The following is a 27,703-nucleotide window of genomic DNA, read 5'->3' on the forward strand; positions in this document are numbered from 1 at the left end:
TGCAAACCTGGCTCTACTTTTCCGTCTCTCCATTATCTCAAAGGCTGTTCTTCTCCCTTGTTCTCTCATCCTGTAAGGAAGCTTAGAGATGATGATTCTCATAGTCGTAGGATTGTCCATCTCTTCCATGAATTCAACATCCTCCATGGTGTTGCGACATCCTATGAGGAAAAGAACATATGCGTTCAATGCCTCTCCGTCCTCCGATCTGATCTGTGGCCACTTGGTAGCCTTTTCAATATATGCAGTGGCTATCTTCAGCTCGTTACCATAGTGCTCCTGCAGCAACTTCCTGGCTTCTATGTATCCCCGGTCCGGTCTCATGTGTTCACAGCTTCTGACCAGGTCTTGTGGTTTACCACTGGTGTACTGTCCCAGGTAGTACAACTTATCACTGCTGCTCTCTGTTTTGGAGTCAATGGCTTGTTCAAAGGATCTGATGAAGGGCTTATACTTGAGTGGGTCGCCTTGGAACACTGGTATGTCTCTTTGAGGGAGTCGAAACAGATTCTGTTGTTTTACAAGCATCTCTGTAATTTCGTTCTGACGTTGCATCACTCGGTATAGGCTTCTCCCTGTGTCTTCAAGCCTCTGGTGGTCATTAGCAGGGTCTAGTCTAGACCGTCTGACGTCTGGGGTAGCATCACGTGCTCCTGTTAGTGGAGAGGCCACTTTTCCACGCTGTAATGCCAGGGGATTGCCTTCGGGCTCTCTTGTAACTCTTGAAGGTGCCCTGGATCCAACTCTATGTGACAACATTGACTGGCAGTATTCGCTCCCGCCGTCCCGTGAGCCTTCATAATCTTTGTACGCACTCAACCTGGCGTCTGAGACCGCTATAGCTGTTTTTATCTCCAGCTGTTCTTTCTTTGCCTGCACCTGGGCCTGTTGGGCCTGCACTTGGGCCTGCAGTTGGGCCTGTTGGACCTGCAGTTGGGCCTCTTCCCGTTCAAGAGCTTGCTTCTCCGCTAAAGATGCTGCGCGCGCCATCAACGCCGCCCGTTCAACCTCCGCTCTCATGCATCGCGACGAGCTTGTGGTAGAAGCGACTGACCTGCATCCAGAAACAGAGCTACCTTCTTTTCGATTTTTGCTCGGTCTGGCGGAAGTCTCTGAAATGCTATCGTCTGGTCCGACTTCATCGTCAACTTTATCTTTCTCTGCTGTATCAGCATCTTGACGAATCTTTAACATCCACTGTTCTGTGACCTTGATATAGTCCTTAATGCTGGTTGATTTAAGATCAAACCAGTTGTGCTGATCAGCGTTTCCCTCTTCTTCAGACAGAAGTGCTAATACATCTTCATTGAGTACATTAAATTCTTCATGCAGCTTGGAGAAATCGTAATACATTATGTCTTCAGCTTTCTTAATATTAGCATTATCTTCCATGAGATGATCAATTATCTTCATTTTTCCAGTTATCTGAGCTAATTTAGCCTTCCTTGCACCTATGCTTCTATGTAACTTCTCTTCCATTGCCTTTGGGGTGAGCTTTATTTCCCTCTTTTGGCCAGCAATCCTTCTGGCTGATGGAAGCTCCTATTTAGCTTCTCAATAGAATGAACAAAGCAAGTAACAGCCACTGTACCTTCGCTTTCTTATATTGTTGTCTGGCTCCGTGACCATTCATGTATACGTTCGCCGACGATTCCGTCCTTTCCTTCTTAGGGAGCAAGTTTTTGACTAATGTAGTGGCGCTTCTTAGTTTCCAAACAGGCAGCCACTGAGCTGTGGGGCTTTTAACAACGAGTAGATGCGTGTCGAAATAAAACGTTCCCAAACGTAGCTTTGTCTTTTAAACTGTTTACTATAACACTTAACAAACGGAATTACAAAGCAAACACGTATAAACGAACGCGGTCAAAAACTGTATTGCTCCAAACCTCACAACTTCTGCCTCCTTCAGCCACATGCAGTTTAAACTGTGAAATGGCTGCACACCATGTGTGGCTTAGGGACTGTACCATTGTGGCAAGAATGAAGGGGTGTCTCGGACTATACTACTGGAGCAAGAAAATAGGGGGTTTCTTAATACAATAAGTCGGTCAGGTAAATTAACTGTATTATGCCATTTAACCACTATTTTAAAGTATTTTCTTAAGCTTTCATGGCTCTTACAGAGACCAACACAGCCTGGTTGCACATTGCAGAGGAGGGCACAAGCAGGGATGTCGTTAGGAGGACCTGTGCAATGACGCAAAACTTTCAAAGATCGCATTAGCTCACGAAACATGAAGACAAAGCCACACTCACCTTCATCCTCCTGTGCCTCCCATCACATCCCCATTACTCTGCCTTCCCTACCCTACTCCTGCACATCCTTATTCACACCAACTTACCTTGCACCTCCACCCATCCCTCTCTCTATAGAATCATAGAATGGTTACAGCACGGAAAAAGGCCATTCGGCCCATCGAGCCCATGCCAATTCTCAGCTAGTCCCACTCCCCTGACCTTTCCCCGTAGCCCTGCAATTTTTTTTCCTTCAGATATTTATCCAACTCCCTTTTGAAAGATAAAGTTGAGTCTGCTTCCACCACCCTTTCAGGCAATGCATTCCAGATCTTAACCACTCGCTGTATAGAAAAGTTTTTTCTTGCGTCGCCTTTGGTTCTTTTGCCAATCACCTTAAATCTGTGTCCTCTGGTTCTCGACCCTTCTGCCAATGGGAACAGTTTCTCTCTATCTACCCTGTCGAGACCCCTCACAATTTTGAACACCTCTATCAAATCTCCTCTCAATCTTCTCTGCTCCAAGGAGAACAACCCCAGCTTCTCCAGTCTCATAAATCTTTTCAGCACCCTCTCTAACGCCTTCACATCCTCCTAAAGTGTGGTGCCCAGAATGGGACACAATACTCCAGTTGGGGCTGAACCAATGTTTTATACAGGTTCATCATAATTTCCACACTTTTGTACTCTATACCTCTATTTATGAAGCCCAGGATCTCGTAAGCCTTTTTAACTGCTTTCTCAACCTGCCCTGCCACCTTCAACGATTTATGCACACATACCCCCAGGTCTCTCTGTTTGTGCACCCCCTTTAGGATTGTACCATTTAGTTTATATGTCCTCTCTTTATTCTTTCTACCAAAATGCATCACTTCACACTTTTCTGTGTTAAATTTCATCTGCCACGTGTCTGCCCATTTCACCAGTCTGTCTATGTCTTCCTGAAGTCTATCACTCTCCTCCTCACTGTTCACTATACATCCAAGTTTTATTTCATCTGCAAATTTTGAAATTGTGCCCTGTACACCCATGTCCAAATCATTAATATATATCAACAGTGGTCCTAGAACCAACCCCTGGGGAACACCACTGTATACCTTCCTCCAGTCCAAAAAATAACCGTTCATCACTGCTCTCTGTTTCCTGTCACTTAGCCAATTTCGTATCCAGGCTGCCACTGTCCCTTTTATTGCGTGGGCTTCAATTTTGCTGGCAAGCCTGTTATGTGGCACTTTGTTGAAAGCCTTTTGGAAATCCAATACATTAACCGCATTACCCTCATCAACCCTTTCTGTTACCTGATCAAAAAACTTGATCAAGTTGGTTAAACACGATTTGCCTTTAACAAATCCGTGCTGGCTTTCCTTAATTAATCCATCCCTATCCAAGTGACTGTTGATTTTGTCCCTGATTACTGTTTCTAAAAGGTCCCCAATACCGAGGTTAAACTGACTGGCCTGTAGTTGCTGGGTTTATCTTTGCACCCTTTTTTGAACAATGGTGTAACATTTGCAATTCTCCAGTCCTCTGGCACCACCCCCGTATCTATGGAGGATTGGAATATTATGGCCAGTACCTCCATGATTTCCACCCTCAATTCTCTCAGCATCCTAGGATTCATCCCATTCGCTCCTGGTGATTTATCTACTTTAAGTACAGCCAGCCTTTCTAATACCTCTTTATCAATTTTTATCCTATCAAGTGTCTCTAATACCTCCTCCTTCACTATGTCTATGGCAACATCATCTTCCTTGGTGAATACAGATGCAAAGTACTCATTTAGTACCTCTGCCTCCATGCATAAGTCTCCTTTTTGGTCCCTAATCGGCCCCACCCCTTCTCTTACTACCCTTTTATCTATATTATTATCACATCCCCATCTCACTAGCCACCCCTCACACTCACCCTCATCCTAGTGCAATCATACCAACTAACAACGCACAAGGGTAGCCACTTGGGTGTTTTATCCAATGTTCATGTAAAGTTTCTGTTAATGGGCTGTTAAACATTGGAACCTTTATTTTCAACATTTTTCGTTCTTGGACAGATTTGTGTGCACCTTTGGAAATGGCTTAGTGAGTTGCAGTGAATGGTGAGACATAGCAATACCCCCCACAATGGTGATGAGTATGAAAGAAATGGCTTGGACATTGTAGGGATGCTTTGTGGTGTTGGTGTGGGATGGTACCAACCTGGCAGCCAGGGTGTACAGCGTCAAGTGAAGTAAATCTGGCCATGGTGAGGTCATCCCTGGCCTCCCAGGCAGCAATGTGGTCGGTGCTGATGCTCTATGTCCTGTGCAGCATCAGGTAATTGCGGAGAAGTTTCGTGTTGTTGTTGGTACTGCTGGTGTGCCTCGTGCTGCTGGTGTTGAGGCTGATCGTGGTCGGCTTTTGAGGACCAAGGTGAGACAGTATAAAGGGCAACCATGTTGATGGAATAGATGGCAGGTGAAGTAGAGATGACAGAAGCACTCTGTCAATGGTGAGAGAGTTCTTCCAATAAGGTGACACTGGATGGGAGTGTAAAGTGGAAAGCCTGCATAATCTGTGTTGGGAATGGACTGAGAAATGGTTTGTGGCTGAGGAAAGTGCTGATCTGTCAGGTGGGAGCTTTTACTGTACATTTGAAGCTGTCAATTAATCAGCCATTCAACTCCTGCCTCAGGTTCACAGACATGGTCCCTGAACAGCATGGGCCCCGTGGGCGAGCAGTTAAAGTGAAAAGGTAAGGTTAAAAGCATTATTAAGGGTCTATTAACAACCCAATAATTGGTTTAATTGGGTCGCCTGCCTCTGCGGGTCAGATCGGAGATCACACAAGTGCCATTGGAAAAGGCACGTTGCAGCGGGTTGACAGCGGGGTCCCCACTCGCTGTCAAAAAAATCAAATTCCCCACCCGTCCCGCCCCCGTTCCCGCCCGCTGATCCGCCAGAAAATACCCCCCTTAATTTTAGATCCTATGATTCATTTACATATTGCAATTCATTCTACATAATCCCCCATCTATAAATTTTGGACATTGAGGATTCTTACATGGCTCTCAGTTTATCAAAAGGAGCTGGGGTTTAGCATGCTGCCATTGCAAAAACCAATGGGGACAGTAATTTCAAATTTGTTTGCAACATACAAATCATTGGTAACAGCATTTACTCCTGCTGTACTAGCATCAGCCTGATACTATGGATAAGACTTCCTCTCAGAGTACACCGTCATATGGCCTTTGTAATTAACCGCAAGTTCGGGATTTCCACCCCGAACTTGCGATCTGTCAAGTTCCGACTTGACAAATTATCCGCTGCGATTGTCAAATCCTCATTGCTGGTGCAGAGTTGGGCTAATTGCCTACTAACTGCCCAGCAATTACGCAGGAAAATTTTATGGCTAGTGCAAACAGTCACAAGAGCCTGCTTGCACAGCGTAAGGGAAGGGGGGATATGGGTGAAGCATCAAAACAGCAGCTTGAGTGCTCGAAAAGCATTGTTTATTTTACCATATGCTTTGCTGAAATGGCATGTTTTACAGCATATAAGGGCAATGACGTTCAATGAATGGGTTTGACTGCATGTCATGATCAACTTCCTCAGAACTGCAAGATTTAAGTTAAATTAAGCAGTACTGTTGTTTCAGTGCATTTAGTTGATGATTGAAAAAAACACTGCATTTCCATATTATGGGTGATGAGGTGCTGAGCTTAACCAGGGATAAATAGACCATGTTCACTTGATTATTGCAGACTACCACTGTTATCCCACGAGTCAGATAAATGTTACAATGTGTGAATTTCAAATTTGATTGATGTCGGGCATTGGAGATTTCTGTTTCCTGATTGGCGCACCGGCCCACGTGATCCTAGGTACGCTTACGCACAACTCCGCAGTGAAACAACGCGAGTTTTCGAAGGGGGCCTCGCACCAGATAAGCGCAGCTTTCTTTCGAAGGTCAGCGACGTACTCTTAGCTATGCTGTCGACCGCAATTTCCGGGCCATTATACATTATACAATATTAATACAAAACACTATGATAGTTTCAGACCTACCAGCTTTTTGGCCTGAAAATTTGGCAGCAGTGGTACATAAGCATGCCATGCACATTGCCATCTACAGATATAGATGGCACCACTGCTTTACACAGCATCTCGCTGGATAAGTAGCAATTTTTAATTCAAACATAATCAGCCATTATTAATGCCAGTGCTAATAGCAAGTATAAAATTCTACCTCATATCTCAATATCACCTTAGTCAAATGCCAATGTATTTGTTAGAAACATACACACGAGAAACAGATGGAAAGACACTGTTTAAGGATCTTCAAATCTGACTAGATGGAACGTATTAAAAGTAATTATTAAAAGTATCAAGCCAAACATTGATTTCTAATGCATGGCTATGTAGATAAGGTGAGCAGTGAAATAATCAAGAGGCTAATAATCTTCAATAAACATTTTGGTGTCTTGACATTTTGTTTCATTTCACAGAATTATGAATAATTCATTAGGAATATTCCTGATACCACTGTAAATTTCCCACATTATTTCTCACATGTATTCAGTGGATTTTAGGATTACTCAGAGCACTGGTCTTTATCATGTGCCAAACAGCCTAAATGTGATACAATCAGAACACTGCAATGACTGACCTTCTTCTGCTGTACTGCTTTAATAAATATTGTTCTGAGGATATCACACTGCATTCAATCTTAAAATAAAGTTTATGTAGTCCTCCTTTGCCTAGCTCAGAAACATGAAAGTTTTCGTGTTTCCTTTAACTATCTTCTATGTTAATCTTTTGTGTAAGCATATTTCACATTCATTGACTTAGAAGAAAAATACTGTACAGCATCAACTGCAGAAAAAACATGCAATTTCAGTCTATAAAAGCCTCTATCCTCAAGATCACAGTATTTTTCACGGCATCCCAGTAATGGAAAAAGCTAAAAAACTGCACTTTAGAATCTTTAATGTAAGATAGTCGAGCAGTACAACTGTTCGGGAAATTACAGGGACCTTTGACAGTTTTGCTGGTTTGGAAGTGAATCATGCATGTCAAAAAATGCAGGTCCAGTTAACTTTCAGTTGAGCCATTCTTCAATATGGGAAAAATCCCAATTTCAAATGTTAATTGCATCCACAACAAGCAACATGCAACTGAATACTTCCTTCAACTGTGTAAAACGATATTCTAACTATGAGCTAGAATATACAAAATATGATTATTTTTAAAAATTGTCCTTTCAATCCTTCATTACGACTATGTTTTCTCCTTCAGAAATAAGAGGCAGTTTGGATTGTAGACTTCTCCCTAACTGTTATCACAGCTGCTCTGTAAATGGTCAGGAGAAGTTCTTCTGCAAGGTCAAAGCCTGTAGTGGCACATATTCCCATCCCATAGGACACAGTGCCCTTCTGCTCCATTAAACAGGGCAACAGAGATCAGGAGAAAATAATCCAATAAGAGCAGGCAAATTTGAACTTTAGTTAAGACTGGGATTTGACCTCATAATCTTCTCATTAAGAGTTTAATGCTCTGGCATTGGAGCTGCTTACCCATCAGCGATGGAGTAGATATTTAAAATGAACACAAAGTAAAATTCTTGTACCCGTAATGCTATAAAATTTGCACCAAACCTATTCCCATTACAACATAAATTAGCACAAAAGTAATTAGCCAGAATTTTAACCCTGCCCCTCCTGGATCCACAATAGAAATAAAAACAATTTAACTGTTTGGGCCTCTTTTGACCCAGAATCCTCTTCCTGCTATCTTCACCTGGTGGGAAAGCCACAACAGCTTCCCTGCTCAAGCCACCAGTTAAAATTGCAGTCAGCGCCCGAAGGTGTCATCAAACCACAGTCTCATATTTAAATAAGGACCACGCTGGCCGGTTTCAAGTGGGTGTCCTTGCCGTCTGCTCAGAGAAGCAGGTTAAAATTCAAAACAGCAGGATTGGTGCAAGCCATCGGTAGGTTAAGTTAGCCAGCCAATTTTAACTGCCCGCCCGCCTGGTTTCAGCCTTACAAAATAGTGCTTAGATTCTATGTCATTGGATATGCTACTTTGTACATTTTGAGAACAATGGCATAAAGCTTTTAATTTTATTCCTCCCCCTACATAAGTATTTTTATCCAGCGTAACAATAACCTACATCGTAGTGCTTTAATGATCTATTCCCTTTCTGAGCCCAAGGGTTCAACAATTTTTTTCAATGAGAAGTTCTTTATGCTTCTGTGAACATACCAAGTTTGAGCAAATTAAAGTTAAATACATAAAATTATCTGTTCTACTACATTTTATTAATTTATTTTTTTATTCAGTAGCAGTTCTGCAACTATATAGTGAGGCTGTTACACTGTAATGTTCAATATAATGCAATTATGTTAGGCATACAGATAAGAATGCACAATATATACAAACTAAAAGCCAAAGGGTAGTTGATAAGTGCCACAGGCAGGCAATCTAATCTGTAGTTCAAAAAGAATGTTTACATCAGCAGGTAATAAAATGCATTCCTTTGAATACGATAAGGTCAAGAAACCTATCCACACAATATTTAATATGCTGCTTGTGAAATACTCCTTAGTATTAAAATATTCCGTTTTTTCCAACAAAAGGTTAATGAATACAGTTGAACCATAGCGTTAGAAAAATGAGTTTTAAAGACTTAAATGTCATTAACAATGACAAACAGCATTCTATTTATGTAGCAGATTTTGTGCTTAAAGGATTGTTGCAGAAATGAACTAATGAAAAAGACTGTGGTATTGACCTTGTTTCATGTGTTAATCGAGATCACAGTGCAGACCACAGTGAAGCTTTGTGTTTCTGCAACTCCCCACAAAAATAGCACAATCAAAAATTACCTTTTGATACATTTCATGTTTTTCTACTTTCTCAGTTCATAAATATCACCGCTGCTGTTAAGCTAAACTAATGCCAGACCAAGGTGAGGCCTGCTTCAATGGGTCCCATTTATTCTTTTGAGTTTTATATCTGATAACTGAATAGCTTTAATGTAATATAATCTGTCTTCCTCATTTACTTCCCTTAGCTCTCACTTTCTACTTAAAGGAAAAACTTCCATTAAAAGCTGATTTAAATTCAATTAAATTTAAATCAAACACATATTTCAAAGTCTCTAATGGCTTTATTATGATGATCACAGCCAAATACTTCCTGCACTTGGTTTTAGGAAATTAGTTGTTGATCCTTGTGCTCCAACACAATTAAAATGTTCAAGATTGTTTAGTGCTTCAGTCCAAGCCAGTAATTGATTCAAAAGGTCAGGATCTATATCCAGGATCAAGAAGGAACCTTTTCAGCATCATACAACCGAAGATGGGCCTACTGCATAAAACTGCATAAAGCATCATGACAGTATGGGACTGGCTTGATGGACCATCTGGTCCTTTCCTGTCTGACATTTTCCTATGTTTATATGTAACAGCCACCCCAGCAGATAATTTGGATGAGCTGAAACAATAGGTCTTCAGCACACTGCTTTCCCATAGGGCAAATGGGAAATTTGACCCCTTAGGTGCAGTGCTTATGTAGGTAGTATTCTAAATTTAAAATACTTCTCAGAGCACTGTTTTTCTTTAGGTTACAGATAGAGTAATTCGGACAGTTACGGGACAGTTTAGAAGTGATTTGAAGCCTCACTAAAACAAAATTCCAAACTGATTTTCACCAATGAAAGTGACATTCTCATTCAAGTACCTGCGAAGCCAAACTGTAACCCAATTAAGGTAAAGACTTAAAACGAATGTGAAATAATTTTGTCTAATAATTAACATCTTGTAAGTTTTGTATGATACTTATACCCATTGATCAACACATTTTGTAGTCTACAAATAAAAACCTAATTACAAATTATTTGTGAGATCCACAAGAGTAAGCATTCCATTCCAAATTCATTTCAGAAACAGCCTGCATCTATTAATGTTATGAATAATGATGAACACCTCTCATTTTCAGAATGTTATACATCAAAGAAAGCAGACATTTAAAAAAAAAATCAATGTAGGACTGACATTCCTGTTTTGAAAGGTTTGGAACTTGTCACAATGACCGATGGAAAATTGGCCTCAAGCATCTTCCCATGCTTGCTAATGTTCCATAACAACATTTTCTCATGACAACTTTAAAAACATCCCTGTATGTTATCAACATGGCACCTTCTGAGCTCAGTGGTGCATTCAGTTAGAGTACCTCATACTGCTAGTCTTCTTCTTAGGCAGTCCCTCAGAACAGAGGATGACTTGCTTCCACAATAAAAATGAGCTTGCAGGTGACTGATTAGTCCAATGCAGGACCTACAGTCTCTGTCACAGGTGAGGCAGACGGTGGTTGAAGGGGTGGGTGGGTGGGATGCTTGGGTTGACATGTGCTCCTTGCGCTTGGCTTCCGCTTGCTCCCAGCGAAGAGACTCGAGGTGTTCGGCGCCTTCCCGGATGCTTCTCCCCCACTTTGTGCGGTCTTGGGCCAGGGATTCCCAGGTGTCGGTGGGGATGTTACACTTTTTCAAGGAGGCTTTGAGGGTGTCCTTGAAGCGTTTCCTCTGCCCACCTGGGGCTCTCTTGCCATGCCGGAGCTCCGAGTAGAGCGCTTGTTTTGGGAGTCTCGTATCGGGCATGCGGACAATGTGACCCGTCCATCGGAGCTGATTGAGCGTGGTCAGAGCTTCGATGCTGGGGATGTTGGCCTGAGCAAGAACACTGATGTTGGTGCGCCTATCCTGCCAATGGATTTGCAGGATCTTGCAGAGGCAGCATTGGTGGCACCACTGAGACAACAATCCTTATGCAAACAGTATTTTATTCTGCTGTCAGAATACAAGGCCTTCTTTAATCTCTTGCAAATTGAATTAGGAAAGGCACAATCTTTTATTTTTTTATACAATATTTAAGTAGGATCATGGAGGTTTGCATTATTCATGTATATTTGGTAATAATTTACTCAAATTGCATACTTCTGTTTACACACCATCTGGAGCATCCTCGTTATTTGATAACAAGAGTAGTATTGCCGAAGGAATGGAAGCAAGTCATCTTTCAACTCTTTCTATTGACAATGTTATATGATGCAAGAAGACTCCAATGAAAGAGAAGATAAAATAAGAATAACTGAAACAATGGTCAACAGCAGTGAAGAGTTAACAAATAGCAAGCTGCCATCTCTGTAAAACGATTGGAACTTGTCAACATCTAACCTTATCTTTGGGAGTTACTTATGGATAAGCCTCTTTTATATTGTTGCTCTATCAGTGAGGGAGCATGTAATAATGCATATTATATCAGAGTGTGGTACTTCATTGAATCTTGCATGGAGAGGTTACTGCATCTTTTAGGTAATGGTACTTAGTTCTGCGGTCGAGATGAGTAAAAGGACTCTTATGGAATTCAATATAAATCGAGGTCAGCTTGGAACTCATAAAATCCTTAGTCACTTCGTTCCGTGACACAATCAAACCTGGGCTCACTGCCAAATTTCCTCTTTGCAAGTTTTTTTAAAATAATAAATCCTGAAACTATAAAAGTTATTTTTTATTATTTTATTGCCTTCTTCAAGCTTCAATATGCTAATATTTTGCCTCTGAAGTCATGCTCTTCCTTACCTGATACCTGATTAGTTCAATATTGACCTATCTGTATATTAAGCAATATTCACCTGATATGTTGTGTAAACCATATGGAGCTCCAGTGTATTAAGCGGGATTAGGCCTAATTTTCAATATTTACGGTTTAAGTGGTAAGTGGCATTTATTATTTATTTATTTATTATTCTTTATATTATCTAGCATCTGAGAATCATTAATATTAAATTAATCTTAGAGAAAAATCTATATTCACAGAATGTTGTTTTAATTAACAGAAGAGAGAGGGCCACAATGGGAAAGCTGCAACATTCCAGTATAGGGTTGCCAACCCTCCTGGATTGTCCGAGAGTCTCCCCGAATTGAGGGTTGCTCTCCCAGGCACTGCTGCTAGCAGCCTGGGATAAAAGCATTTTGCCCTTTTGCGCCTCAGCCGCCTCTGTTGAATTGACGCACACAAGCGTCCGTCGCTACTGCAGGCCTTACTGTGGCTACTGTTCACGGTTTTTCATTCCAGTTCCGCACTTTACAGGTACAAAAATGAAATGGCGGCGTTGCTATGTTGAAGTTCTTCAATCCCTACAAGTAGGCAATTAGCCTTGGGCGGGAGCTAGTCTATCAGAGCAGCTGAATTAGACATGTGGAGACACAACAGGATGATTACAGGATATCGGATGCTGGGTGCAGAGTCCGTGGCACCTACACAGTACCAACTGGAGCTCGGCCGAAGCCACCTGATCGCCATCTTGGTGGTGGAAAGCGTCAGCCCTACCTTATCAATTAGTGTATGCAAACCTGCAAAGTCTCTTTAATTATGTATTTCACTGCTAAAAATAAACACAGCTCCATATGTTTAAGTGACTTTTCAACTAGTCATTGCTCACAAGTGTCATTCCCACCATATTTTTTCAAACAATGCCAGAGGATCTTAAACAAAGGTCACCAAGTACAGATGAGCCCATTTGTCTCGTCTAGCTTGCCGCATCCATAGAAACCTGCATTTCATCCATCACAATCTCTATCCACCTATCGAATGATTCCAGTGAATTTGCTACTTCCACCCTACATAAACGACCATTCCACATATCATCAAGATTGGAATCGACATTTGAATCTGTAAGAAGTGGGTGAGAGAGCTTGTTAAATTTAACACTGGTCTAAATTTAACTTCTCTTTGTGAATATCTGCAGAAACAACAAAACCTAAACTAAAAATCATTCGGATTCTTTGTCTCGCTCGATGGGGTTATGATAGCATCCTCAAGGACCGTCAAAAAGTGTTACTGGTAACGTGGTCAGATGGACATCAGCACTGCAGAATCTAAGATTTACTCACCCCAGCATATTCGTACTCTCTCCTCCCCCATTAAATGTCAAGTGATCAAACCTCCAAGAAAATGTCCAACCAGAGTTGGCAACCCTATTCCAATATCACCAAGCAGCTTGAATATGGCTATTTTGACTCAATCCTGATAGGCTATCTTGCCTGCTGTATGCGCTCTCTGAAGCAAGTGAATGACAGGGCAAAAAGTAGTCAGATAGTGTACTAACATTGGTCCCTAAAGGGGCCTGCATAAGGACCTGTGAAGCTGTAGGACAATACAGAATAAAAAAGAGAAAGAACAAAGCAACAGCATATAAAAGAGGGATTCCACCAATAGAGACTCCAGCAGCAGCATGCTGACAGAGAAAATAGATCTTTCCAATGCTACAATATGAATGGTTTCATGTTGGCTTTTTCTGAAGTTGAAACAAAACACAATAACTTGTATTTATATAGCGTCGTTAACATAGTAAAATGTCCCAAGGCGCTCCACAGGAGCGTTATCAAATAAAATTTGACACCGAGCCACGTAAGAAGATATCAGGGCAGACTTGGTCAAAGAGGTAGGTTTTAAGGAGCAGTTTAAAGGAGGAAAGAGAGGTAGAGCGGCGGAGAGGTTTAGGGAGGGAAATCCAGAGCTTAGGGCCTTGGCAGCTGAAGGCATGGCCACAATGGTAGAGCGATTAAGACCGGGGATGCTCAAGAGGCCAGAATTGGAGGAGTGCAAATATCTTGGAGGTTGTAGGGCTGGAGGAGATTACAGAGGAAGGGAGGGGTGAGGCCATGGAGGGATTTGAAAACAAGGATGAGAATTTTAAAATTGAGGTGTTGCTTAACCAGGAGCCAATGTAGGTCAACAAGCACAGGGGTGATGGGCGAACGGGACTTGGTGATAGCTAGGACATGGGTAGCAGAGTTTTGGATGACGTCAAGTTTACGGAAGGTAGAAGGTGGGAGGCCATGGAATAGTCAAGTCTAGAGGTAACAAAGGCATGGATGAGGGTTTCAGCAGCAGATGAGCCGAGACAGGGGTGGAGTCGGGTGATGTTACAGAGGTGGAAACACTCCGTTCTATAGCATGTAACTTATCTGGTTCTGGTTTTTTTTTATATCAGTTTGCAAATAAAAACAGTAACATGCTGAACATCTGTAATTACCAAAATTATCTTCTATTCTTAGCTAAATGTTTAACATATTTAAAAGGAAAGGAAATAAAAAGCTGGTATCAGTAAAACAAAAGGAGACCATGAAGCTATACGGTTGTCATATTAAACCCAATTGGTTCACTATTGTCTGTTAGGGAAGAAAACCTACCACCCTTACCTGTTCTGGCCTATAAAAGACTCCAATCCTACACCAAAGTAGTTGGGGGCTAAAGTGGATAGTCCATGAAACCGGGTGTGGGGATCGTGATGCGCGATTAACCTGTGCCCGTTGTTTGAAATGCAGGCAGCACGACATCTTCGTGCTGCCTGCTTATTAGCATTATTTCTACATGCAGCCAGCACTAACTGCGCTGTTGATTGGCTGCACGCATCAGCAGGGGGGCCCAAAATTGTAACTTCCTAGCACTACTTAAAGCTAGCCCGCACTGCTTAAAGCTAACCTGCATCTCTTAAAGGGAAGGTGCATTGTGGCTGGAGCAGGTGCTGGGAGTCATTGGGGAAGTGAATGTGACCTGGGAAATGGTGAAGAATAGCACAACATGGGAGAGAGCGGGCTCAAAGGTTTTCCAACTTGGCACTGGGCATTGCGCATTGCTTGAAGCCCATCCTTTCCAGCATGGAAGTGGTGGCCAACTCCATGAGCACACTTGTCGACCCAACCACGATGCAGTGTCTGATGGCCAATGTCTCAGCTTCCATTGTAGCACAAGCAGCTTCCACCAAAAGTCTGAGTGTTGCAGTGGAAGCTCAGACTGAAGTCATGCAAGCTCAGCTTGCTGCCATGTAAGCTCATACTGCCATCATGGCTGCGGGTACCAGTGTTCAAAGGGGCTTGCAGGGTGTCCTAGCAGTCCAGCAATCTGTCCTCCAACAGATTACTAGGATTGCAGAGGCACGAACCTGCTGTCCTCTCTCAGGATGACAGCATTCGTGCTTCCACCCCTGCCACTCCGCCAGTGCCTTTGCTGCTGCCTGTCAGCCAGTCAGCCCAGACTGCTGCCGCCCATGCAGATATGGTGCAGTCTGAAGCTGGGCCTTCTATACCCAGAGCTACTCGAGGTCGTCTTCTAATGCCATCTGCAGTCTCTTCCACTGAAAGTCAGCAGCCTTCCACCAGCCATGCTGTAGCCACTGGGGTAGCACTGCATAGGAGCAGTAAGATAGGCAAAGGCACACGGAAGACAGGCAATAAGGGAATGCACAAGCGTGATTAGTTTAATTGTGTATTGAATCTGGCATGATTTAATTTATAAATGTTGTTTACACTGTTTATTTTGTGGTGGCTTTTATTTTTGCATTGTGGCCCTTCCTATGCCTCTTTCTCCTCCTCCTTATGCTCCTGCTCCTCAGCTGCTTGCCTGATAACTGGTGGCAAGGGCTGTTCCCTCATAATGGCGATGTTACAGCATGCCGCAGACCACCACAAATCCTGAGGCCTGCTCAGCCGAGTACTGCAGGGCTCCTCCAGAGCGGTCCAGGCAGCAGAATCATTGTTTCACCATGCCAATGGTCTGCTCTAATACATTTCTTGTGGCAGCATGGCTCTAATTGTATGCATGCTGCCACATGTGCGCGGGCTGCGAACTGAGTCATGAGCCATGTCATCAGCACATAGCCCTTGTTGCCCAGTAGCCACCCTTTGGTTTGCTGTGGTGGCTGAAAAACAGCTGGCACAGTGGACTGCCGCAGAATGAAGGCATCATGACTGCTGCCAGGATACCGGACATTGATCTGCATAATTCGCTGCCTATGTTTGCACACCAGCTGGACGTTGAGGGAGTGGAATCCCTTTCGGTTCCGGTATATGGCAGAATTGACATGTGATTTGCGTCTAGTCAATGGCACCCTGGACCATGGGGAAGCCTGCAATCCTAGCAAACCCTCGTGCTCGCTCCGCCTGCTGGTCTCTGGCAAGAGAGAATGAAATGTAGTTAGCTCTCTTTGAATAGAAAGCCTCAGTGACCTCCCTTATGCAACAGTGGATGGCAAACTGCGAGATGTTGCAAATATCTCCAGCTCCAGCGTGGAAGGAGCCATATGCAGAAGTTTCATCTCCATGGTCACCTTCACAGCCACTGGCGATGCAGTCCTTGCCCTGCTCTGAGGTTGGAGTTGTGGCTGCAACAGTTGATAGATTTTAGTGAGGGCGTCCTTATTGAAGCGCAGATGTCTCACACATTGTTACTCGCTGAGGAATTGCTCCCTGACACCGAGTGGACATGGTCTCCTGTTGAGAGCTCTTTTCCCCCTACTTCTCCTCCCTCTTCCAGCATCTTGTCCTGCTCTGCGTGGCCTCAGCTCATTCTGCCATACATGCTCTATTCCAAGGGGAAAGCCTACTAGTGCACCCATGTCTGGGAGCAACTGGTTTGTGCAGAAGCCTTGTAGTCAGCAAAAGTCCTTCAGCACCTACCACACCACTCCCTGTAGACTTTTGCAACTAGAAACAACTAAGGAAAACGCCAAACACTTGTAAAATTGAAGCAACAGCCAGAAGAAATAAAACAGCAACTAACCTGTAAGTAGTTGATGATCCCTTTAAATAACATTAGTGAGAGGTTCTTCATGCTGCTTAACGCATGTTCAGCTGTGCAAGTTTAAGAGAGGGCGTTGGCTGGAGCGTGGAGCTCCAAAATGGCAACGCTGGCATCATATCAGCATTGCATGCTGATTGATGTCATGATCTGTCTCCTCTGCATACTTCTGGTGTTTGGCGCGATTCACAGCAGAAGTATGCATATGTACAGCGGAAGCCATTTTGGTCCCAGAACGGCACCCATAGCGCCCAAGCAACGGGCACTACTGAGCTAAATTTTGCGCCCGTTGACTCTTAACTGCCCTCTGAAGAGGCCTAGCAAGCCACTCAGTTCAAGGAAACTAGGGATGGGTAATAAATGCCAGCCTTGCCAGCGATGGCCACATCCCTCGAATGAATAAATGACAGGTTTTTCAAAACAAAAATAAAATAAAACAAATCCACATAACTCCTCATACTGTCTTTCACAGTATTATCCCTTATTATATCAATTGTACCAAGGGTCAACTTCTGTGTACAATAACTGTGGATAAGCTGAAAGAGGATTTATAATTCCAGTTATTTTTGCTTTGTACCCATCTGAGTAAGACTGCAAGTATCAGCAACTGGAAGTATTTCAGCCAGTAGAGAAAGAACGTGCATTTATATAGTGCCTTTCACAGCTCCCGGATATCCCAAAGTGCTCCACAACCAATTAATTACTTAAAAACTGTAGTTATATATGTTATGTAGGCAAATGCAACAACCGGATCCCAAAAAGAGTAATGAGATAAACATATATTTTGTTGTGGTTTTAGCTGAGTGAGTACATCCTCCCTCTTCTTCAATTAATGCCATGGGATCTTTTACAGCTACAGGTAGTAGAAGCCTCAGTTAATGTCTCATTTGAAGGATGGCACCTCTGACATGTGGCACTCCCTCAGTACTGCACTGAAAAATCAGGGTGGATTGGGTGCTCAAGTCCTACTTTGAATATTAGAGTCCAATCATTAACCCGTCTTCATGTTGTGCCTAGTATGTACCTTCTGTTGCAATGATTGCATCTAAAACTTATGTAATCATAAAATTAAATTTTATCATGTAAAAATAAAAAAACATATACCTGTATATATATATAAAGAATTCAGATTTTGGTTTGCTTTTATAGTGGAGGAAGTGTTGTCAATGATGGCGTAGGAATGAATAAACATTTCCTTGGGCCAACCACACAATTTGGAAAAATGTAGTTTGCTTACATTGGAGCATTTCCTGTTTTTAATTTGTTATCCTTTAGAAATCACTGATTATTTTCCCGAAATAGGAAGGAAGGAATACTCAGTTAGGAGCCAGCACAGAGACTGAAGCTGATTTATTATTCCTCTGAATTTATAACCAACGAACAATGTTTGTGAAAGTATAGGAATTATTCCATGTGGCTGCTTTTTAAAAGTCCTCTAAATAAACATGTGAATCTATAAGAATTCTGAGATTCAGCAATCATGAGCAGTCCATATTTGGTGGCAGGGTCATCATTAAGATTCGTGCTGCCATTTCCCCTGGGGTTCTGACAGCTTAATGGGAAGGATGAAAGTTGTTTTGAATTAATCAGAGCAATTTGTTCCTTTGGTAAAACAACTGTTGAAGAGCATTTCAACCTTGGCCACGTGTTAGCACCCTTGCAGATTGATGGATTTAGTAGGGGCCTGGAAGCAGGTTACCTGCTCACCTTTTTGGCTGGGAAATAATGTCTGGCATGGGAGACAATGAGGAGGTGGGAAAAGAATATGTTTAGTAAAAGTTCATAGTTTGGAGATTTATTACATTCACTATATATCTCCAACAAGCAAAGGACCAACTGTCTCCTTCTGACCTTCACCAGCACCACCATCACTGAGACTCCCATCACCAACATCCTGGCATCACCACTGACCAGAATATCAACAATGTGGCTACAAGAGTAGGGCAGAGACTGGGTACCCTGTGACGAGTACTCTTAACTGTTTAAAACCTCTCCACTATGTACAAGGCTCAAGTCAGGGTATGATGGGCTCACCAAATTCTTGGATGGATGGAGCTGCAATAACACTCAAGAAGCTTGATACCATCAAGCATAGGGCAATCTGCTTGATCGGTGTTCCTGCCACTGGGCTCAATAGCCATTCCCTCTATCAACATTGCACTGCAGATAGCAACAGTAGATGTGCCTGTGGCAATCCTGCTGAAATTTCCTGGCCGCCTCTTCATGAACAAAATCTCTGCCCTGACCCCAGCTCTGGCAGCAACACACGAGATACGCCCAGTGCAAGGGCAGAATTTCAGACTCATTTGCCCTGATAATAACTCCAAGGCATCTTCAGAGCAGGGGGGATGCAATATCAGGAGCAAAACCCGGAAAAAGTTGCGGCGTGTCGGTATGTGCAATTTCAACTAAGCCACCTCATTATACCATCTACACCATCCTTATTACTTCTGTGTTTGGCGTCCAATGCACAACAGCGGGCATGGTGCGGATCTGCCTGACATGATCTCAACTGGGGTATTTATAGGGCCAATCCAAGGATGGAATTTGGCGGATTTAGGAGTTGCAGCAAAATGAGGGAGAAGTGCTGTAATGGATTCAGAATGGTCACGGGCTGCCCCAAGGTTTAATGACGCATCCCTTGATGCACTGATGGGTGCAATGAGGAGCCAGAGGTACTCTTCCCCAGCAACGGGAGGAAGAAGCCTACTGTGGCAACAAAGAAGATGTGGCTGGAGGTGGCTGAAGTGGTCAGGAGCAGGAGCATAGTGGCATGCTCCTGGATTCAGTGCAGGAAGCGCTTTAATGACGTAACCAGGTCAGGAAAGGTGAGTACAGTTGCACATTCACCTACATCCTGCTGTGCACATCACCCCCATCCCCCTCACTCTGCCTTGTCAAGCCTAATCCATCATATAAATCCTCACACCCACTTACCTTGCAAATGCACCCATCGTTCTCTTTCTATGCACTTCCTCACATCCCCATCAATCCACCCACCACTGCCACTCATCCTGATCCTTATGCAATTTGATGCCTCTCCCTGATACTCGCCCTCACCAAATGCATTGGATCCATCGGGTGAACACATGCCATTACAGTCATTCATATGTCTGTTCTTTTCCCTGTTGCAGGAGAAGAGAGCACAGAATGCTAGGGAGAGGGAGAGGTCCTCCAAAAATTTCCCAGTTGACAGCTGCAGAGGAGGAAGCGATAGAGATCAGTGGCGTTTCAGCACCCTTGACCACCAGAGATTGAGATATTGGGACCTCGCAGCTACCTGGCGACAGAATTAAATATCAACGATCCATATATCATACAACACTCAGTCATGTTGACTTGATTTCAGCAGCGAGTGAAATATGATCATCTTCATAATGCTAAGTTGCAACATTCTTAGCTTGCCAGTATTAATTCATATCTTTTCTCTCTGCCAGGGCCTTCATACATACAGCAGCAGTCGGTGGACCTCCCAGATGACGAATCCTCAGAGCAGCTGACTCCTTCTGAGGGTGCACTGTCACATGACTCGTGCTTACCATGCACCAGCACAGATGCTCACACTTTGGTGGGTCCAGTTAGGCAGTTAGTTGGGTTTTCACGCGGTGACTCATGGTTCACAAGTGAGCACGAACAGACAGTGGTGGCAGGGTCAGCTGTGGATAGTCTGCGCTGGAGGGCGCAGCCCTCTCCAATCTCTGCTCAGCTGGACACAGATGAAAAGGATTATCATTAAGGGGCAGCAGAAAATCTGCAATGTACTAGCAGGTCTTCCATGCACACTGACCACGATTGCAGAAAATGGAGGCGTCCTGCTCAAGCATGAGCAGGTTGATGTTGCAGGGCATTGCGAGGTTGTCTTCTTCCATTGATAGACTGGCCAACTCTGTGGAACATCAATCACGGTAATCAAATGAGTCCATGCAGGCCTTGACCATGGCCATGCAAACTCTGGATACCAACATGTCTGGTGCCTTAAATGGGATGACAGACACCTTAGCCTTGGCTTTGGCATCACTGATCAACACCAAGCTGCTCTCCAGCAAAGTGGTATTGAAGTATGGCTGGCCCATGAGAGGGACGATGGCGAAAGGAGACATGGAAGTGGGGACTCCACTCAAAGCGCTCCCACTTCTCACCCATTGCCACCCGCTCAGCCAGCACCCGATATGTTACCGCCTTTCCCGATGGCTGAGTTTGCCCCTGCACAGGTACATGTGGAGCAGTCTTTGGCGGAGCCCTCACGGGCTCCAACACCTAGAGGTCATCAGCCAAGAGCATCTCAACAGTCAGAGCAGGGATCTGAGCAGCCTGCCTCTACCTCTGCTTAAGCCACAGGGGTTGCACCATGTAGGAGTGGTAGAAAAAGGAAAGCTTTGTTGTTCAACAAAAGGGTACACACATAGACCAAATGTTATGTTGTTAAGTTTCTGTTGTTTAGTAGAATCACATAAATGTTATTGTTTGTGTCACTTTTCAGTGTTGCCCATTCTTAGTTGCTGAGTAGCAAGTCGCCTTTTTAGTTGCTTGTTGATAAATGGGAAGACATGAATTGACGGGGACCAATGAGGGGATGTGCAACGATGGATAGTTGGTTGCAGGACTGCTTTGTGTTAGTGGGATTGGATGTGATTGTTACATCGGTCCAGTGGTAGTAACAAACTGAATCTTACAGCTATAAGGGAATCCCTGGCATCCTGGCAGCAATGTGAGCAGCTGGTGCTGCGTTGTGGGCACCATCTTCATCCTCTGCCTCATCCTCTTTCTCCTCTTCGTGGAATCGTCCACAAAGTACTCTGAGTGCCTTGTTCTTCTTGCTGCTCTACTCCTTTAGGGGAAAAATCCAGTGATGCCCCCTTTGGGGCGCTAACGTCACCAGGGCACTAATTTTAGTGTCCTGAAAAATTCAGCGCCGTAAATTCAGTAGTAGCGCCCCAAGCAGGAGGCGGGGCGCTACTGGAAGCACTCCCCCTCCTTCTTGGGGCGCTACCAGTGAATTTTGCGGTGCTACATGCAACAGCGCCACGCAATTGCAGGCCTCCCTCCCCTGATTAAGCTGGACCACCGGGGAGCAGGGTGCCATGAAAACAGCCTGGCACTCAAGAGGAGTGCTGAGCTGAGCGATCACAGCTGGCACCCGGAAGAAAAAAGGCGAAGGGGGCAGGTGCTGGCAGTCGGCCAATAAAAAAGGCCGCCCGACAACTGCCCTTTAAATAGCGCCGCTGTGGCTGCAAAAACGCCACCCTAACCCTGACGAGAGGCGCAAATCAACCCAACTTTTCCCCCTTGTCTCCTAGCAGCCACCCAAAGACCGAAGCCATCGTTTTTGGTCCCCACCACAAACTCCGTTCCCTAGCCACTGACTCCATCCCTCTCCCTAACATCTGTCTGAGGCTGAACCACACTGTTTGCAACCTTGGCGTCATATTTGACCTTGAAATGAGCTTTCAACCACGTATCCGTGGCATAACTAAGACCACCTATTTGCACCTCCGTAACATCGCCCCGTCTCTGCCCCTGCCTCAGCTCATCCGCTGTTGAATCCCTCATCCATGCCTTTGTTACGTTTAGACTTGACTATTCCAATGCACTCCTGGCTGGCCTCCCACATTCTACCCTACGTACACTTAAGGATATCCAAAACTCAGCTGCCCGTGTCCTAACTCGCACCAAATCCCGTTCACCCATCACCCCTGTGCTCACTGACCTACATTGGCTCCTGGATTTCAAAATTCTCATCCTTGTTTTCAAATCCCTCCATGGCCTTGCCCCTCCCTATCTCTGTAATCTCCTTCAGCCCCACAACACCGCCCCCCCAGAGATATCTGCGATCCTCTAATTCTGCCCTCTTGAGCGTCCCTGATTATAATCGCTCAACCATTGGTGGCCGTGCCTTCTGTTGCCTAGGCCCTAAGCTTTGGAATTCCCTGCCTAAACCTCTCTGCCTCGCTACCTCTCTTTCCTCCTTTAAGACGCTCCTTAAAACCTACCTCTTTGACCAAGCTTTTGGTCACCTGCCCTAATTTCTCCTTATGTGGCTCGGTGTCAAATTTTTGTCTTTTAATACTCCTGTGAAGTGCCTTGGAACGTTTTATTACGTTAAAGGCTCTATATAAATACAAGTTGTTGTTGTTGTTGCTTGCAGGTCCAAAGAGGTTGGGGAGCTTGGACTGCCGCAGGGTGGCAGCTTCATGGATGCTCCCCGGGAATCTATCACACAACTGCATAAACCTTTTCTTGTGGTTGCACACCAGCTACACATTGACCGAATGGAATCCCTTGCAGTTGACAAATATTCTTGGTTGATCTAGTGGTGCGCGGATTGCCACATATGTGTTGTGGCTGACGCCCTGCACCTGTGGGAAGCCAGCCAGAGATGCAAACCCGGGCACCGGCTCATTTTGACTAGTGTCATCACAGGTGAAATTGACATAATTGCCGGATATGGCAGACAATCTATCAGCCAACAGCCTTATGCATTTATGTGCAGCCGACTGGGAGATCCTGGATATGTCTCTGGTAGCGCCCTGGGAGGACTGGAGGCAAAAAAGCCGATGACTCACTTTCACAGCCACTGGTAATACGTGACCACCAGGTCCAGCAGGGAGCAGGTCTTCTTCTCGGAGGCTGCAGATGTCTGCCACCACCAAACATGATAATCTCAACCTCCGGAAGCACTGCTCTTCCGAGAGGTCAAGAACGCTAATCCTCTGCCTGTACACCCTGTTACGTGGGTAGTGTCTTTTTTTTAATTAGTTCATGGGATGTGGGCATTGCTGGCAAGGCCAGCATTTATTGCCCATCCCTAATTGCCCTTGAGAAGGCGGTGGTGAGCTGCCTTCTTGAACTGCTGCAGTCCGTGTGGTGAAGGTACTCCCACAGTGCTGTTAGGGAGTTCCAGGACTTTGACCCAGTGACAATGAAGGAACAGTGATATACTTCCAAGTCAGGATGGTGTGTGACTTAGAGGGGAATTTGGAGGTGGTGTTCCCATGCGCCTGCTGCCCTTGTCCTTCTAGGTTGAAGAGGTCGCGGGTTTGGGAGGTGTTGCCGAAGAAGGCTTGGCGAGTTGCTGTAGTGCATCTTGTAGATGGTACACACTGCAGCCACGGTATGCTGCTGGTGGACGGAGTGAATGTTTAAGGTGGTGGATGGGGTGCCAATCAAGTAGGTTGCTTTGTCCTGGATGGTGTCGAGCTTCTTGAGTGTTGTAGGAGCTGCACTCATCCAGGCAAGTGCAGAGCATTCCATCACACTCCTTACTTGGAGTGTGTACGGGATGGTTTCCTGGACCAATATGTTGAAGAACCAACTAGAGATCAAGCCATCTTAGACTGGGTATTATGTAATGAGAAATGATTAATTAGCAATCTTGTTGTGCGAGGCCCCTTGGGTCGGAGCGATCATAATATGATAGAATTCTTCATTAAGATGGAGAGTGAAGTAGTTGACTCAGAGACTAGGGTCCTGAATTTAAATAAAGGAAACTATGATGGTATGAGGTGCGAGTTGGTAGGATTGATTGGGGAATGTTACTCAAAGGGTTGAAGGTGGATAGGCAATGGCAAACATTCAAAGATCGCATGGATGAACTACAGAATTTGTTCATCCCAGTTTGGCATAAAAATAAAACAAAAAAGGTGACTCAACCGTGGCTAACAAGGGAAATTAGGGATAGCATAAGATCCAAGGAGAGGACATATAAATTGACCAGAAAAAGCAGTAAACCTGAGGATTGGGAGCAGTTTAGGATTCAACAAAAGAGGACAAAGGGTTTAATTAAAAGGGGAAAATAGAGTATGAGAGTAAGCTTGCAGAGAACATAAAAACTGACTGTGAAAGCTTTTATAGATATGTGAAGAGAACAAGATTGGTGAGGTCAAGGGTAGGTCCCTTGTAGTCAGATTCAGGGGAATTTATAATGGGGAACAAAGAAATGGCTGACCAATTAAATACATACTTTGGTTCTGTCTTCACAAAGGAGGGCACAAATAACCTCCCAGAGATGTCGGGGAAAATAGGGTCTAATGAAAGGGAGGCACTGATAGAAATCAGTATTTCTAGGGAAATGGTGTTAGAGAAATTGACGGGATTGAAGGCCGATAAATCCCCAGGGCCTGATAATCTACATCCTAGGGTACTTAAGGAAGTGGCCCTAGAAATAGTAGATGCATTGCTGGTCATCTTCCAAAATTCGATAGACTCTGGAACAGTACCCATGGATTGGCGGGTAGCTAATATTACCCCACTGTTCAAAAAAGGAGGTAGAGAGAAAACGGGGAATTACAGACCGGTAAGCCTGACATCGGTAGTGGGGAAAATGCTAGAGTCCATTATAAAAGGTGTAATAGCAGAGCACTTGGAGAACAATGACCGGATAGGACAAAGTCAACATGGATTTACAAAAGGTAAATCGTGCTTGACTAATCTACTGGAATATTTTGAGGATGTAACTGGTAAAATAGATATGGGAGAACCAGTGGATGTGGTGTATTTAGACTTTCAAAAGGCTTTCGATAAGGTCCTACATAAGAGATTAGCGTGTAAAGTTAAGGCACATGGGATTGGGGGCAAGGTATTGGCTTGGATAGAGAACTGGTTGGCAGACGGAAAGCAAAGAATTGGAATAAACGGGTCTTTTTCCGAGTGGCAGGCAGTGACTAGTGGGGTACCGCAGGGATCGGTCCTTGGACCCCAGCTATTCACAATATATATTAATGATCTGGACAAGGGAACTAGATGTTATATCTCCAAGTTTGCAGACGACCCAAAGCTGGGTGGGCGTGTGTGCTGTGAGGAGGATGCCGAGAAACTCCAGTATGATTTGGACAGGTTGGGTGATTGGGCAGAAGCATGGCAGATGCAATATAACGTGGATAAATGCGAGGTTATCCACTTTGGTGTCAAAAACAAGAAGGCAGATTATTATCTGAATGGCAATAGATTGGGAGAAGGGGAAGTGCAACGAGACCTGGGCGTCCTTGTGCACCAGTCGCTGAAGGAAAGCATGCAGGTGCAGCAGGCGGTTAAGAAGGCAAATGGTATGTTGGCCTTCGTAGCGAGAGGGTTTGAGTACAGGAACAAGGATGTCTTGCTGCAGTTGTACAGGGCCTTGGTGAGACCACATCTTGAGTATTGTGTGCAGTTTTGGTCGCCTTATCTGAGGAAGGATGTTCTTGCCATGGAAGGAGTGCAGCGAAGATTCACCAGGCTGATACCTGGGATGGCAGGAATGACGAATGAGGAGAGATTGGGTCGATTGGGCTTATATTCGCTGGAGTTTAGAAGAATGAGAGGGGATCTCATTGAAACTTATAAAATTCTAACAGGACTAGACAGACTAGATGCAGGAAGAATGTTCCCGATGGTCGGGGAGTCCAGAACTAGGGGTCACAGTCTAAGGATAAGGGGTAAGTCATTTAGGACAGAGATGAGGAGGAATTTCTTCACCCAGAGAGTGGTGAACCTGTGGAATTCTCTACCACTGAAGGTAGTAGAGGCCAATTCATTAAATATATTCAAGAAGGAGTGGGATATATTTCTTAAGGCTAAAGGGATCAAGGGATATGGGGAGAAAGCAGGGACAGGGTACTGAATTTGGATGATGAGCCATGATCGCATTGAATGGCGGAGCAGGCTCGAGGGGCCGAATGGCCTACTCCTGCTCCTATCTTCTATGTTTCTACGTTTCTATTACTTGTGCCTTGTAGATGGTGGAAAGGCTTTGGGAGTCAGGAGGTGAGACACTCGCCGCAGCATACCTAGCCTCTGACCTGCTCTTGTTGCCACAGTATTTATGTGGCTGGTCCAGTTAAGTTTCTGGTCAATGGTAACCCCCAGGATGTTGATCTTGGGGGATTTGGCGATGGTAATGCCATTGAATATCAAGGGGCAGTGGTTAGACTCTCGCTTGTTGGAGATAGTCACTGCCTGGCACTTGTGTGGCGCAAATGTTACATGCCACTTATCAGCCCAAGCCTGAACGTCGTCCAGGTCTTGTTGGATGTGGGCATGGACGGCTTCATTATCTGAGGAGTTGTGAATGGCACTGAACACTGTGCAGTCATCAGCACACACCCCCATTTTTGACCTTATGTTGGAGGGAAGGTCATTGATGAAGCAGCTAAAGATGGTGGGGTCTAGGACACTGCCCTGTGGAACACCTGCAGCATTGTCTTGGGGCTGTGATTATTGACCTCCAACCACCACAACCATCTTCCTTTGTGCTAGGTATGACTCCAGCCAGTGGAGAGTTTTTCCCCCGATTCCCATTGACTTCAGTTTGCCTAGGGCTCCTTGATGCCACACTCGGTCAAATGCTGCCTTGATGTCAAAGGCAGTCACTCTCACCTCACCGCTGGAATTCAGCTCCTTTGTCCATGTTTGGACCAAGGCTGTAATGAGGTTGGGAGCCGAGTGACCTTGGCGGAACCCAAACTGGGCATCAGTGAGCAGGTTATTGGTGAGTAAGTGCCATTTGATAGCACTGTTGATGACATCTTCCATCACTTTGCTGATGATTGGGAGTAGACTGATGCAGCGGTAATTGGCCATATTGGATTTGTCCTGCTTTTTGTGGACAGGACATACCTGGGCAGTTTTCCACATTGTCAGATAGATGCCAGTGTTGTAGCTGTGCTGGAACAGCTTGGCTAGACGTGCGGCTAGTTCTGGAGCACAAGCCTTCAGCACGACAGCCGGGATGTTGTCGGGGCCCATAGGTTATGCTGTATCCAGTGCGCTCAGCCGTTTCTTGATATCACATGCAGTGAATCGAATTGGCTGAAGACTGGCTTCTGTGATGGTGGGGACCTCAGGAGGAGGCCGATATGAATCATCCACTCGGCACTTC

At 44.5% G+C, this 27,703-nt stretch overlaps 1 protein-coding gene and 1 pseudogene across 5 annotated transcripts in view; one reads left to right on the forward strand and one right to left on the reverse strand.

Annotated features, from left to right (window-relative positions):
- The window catches only part of nlgn1 (neuroligin 1), a 798,160-nt gene that overhangs the window by 364,273 nt on the left and 406,184 nt on the right, over positions 1-27,703 (reverse strand). The window lies entirely within an intron of this gene.
- On the forward strand, positions 20,653-21,257 carry LOC147115768 (uncharacterized; annotated as a pseudogene).

This window comes from Somniosus microcephalus, chromosome 6 (genome assembly GCF_052327205.1).
Source record: "Somniosus microcephalus isolate GS21.2 chromosome 6, FLI_Smic_1.0, whole genome shotgun sequence".
In the NCBI taxonomy this organism is placed as follows: domain Eukaryota; kingdom Metazoa; phylum Chordata; class Chondrichthyes; order Squaliformes; family Somniosidae; genus Somniosus; species Somniosus microcephalus.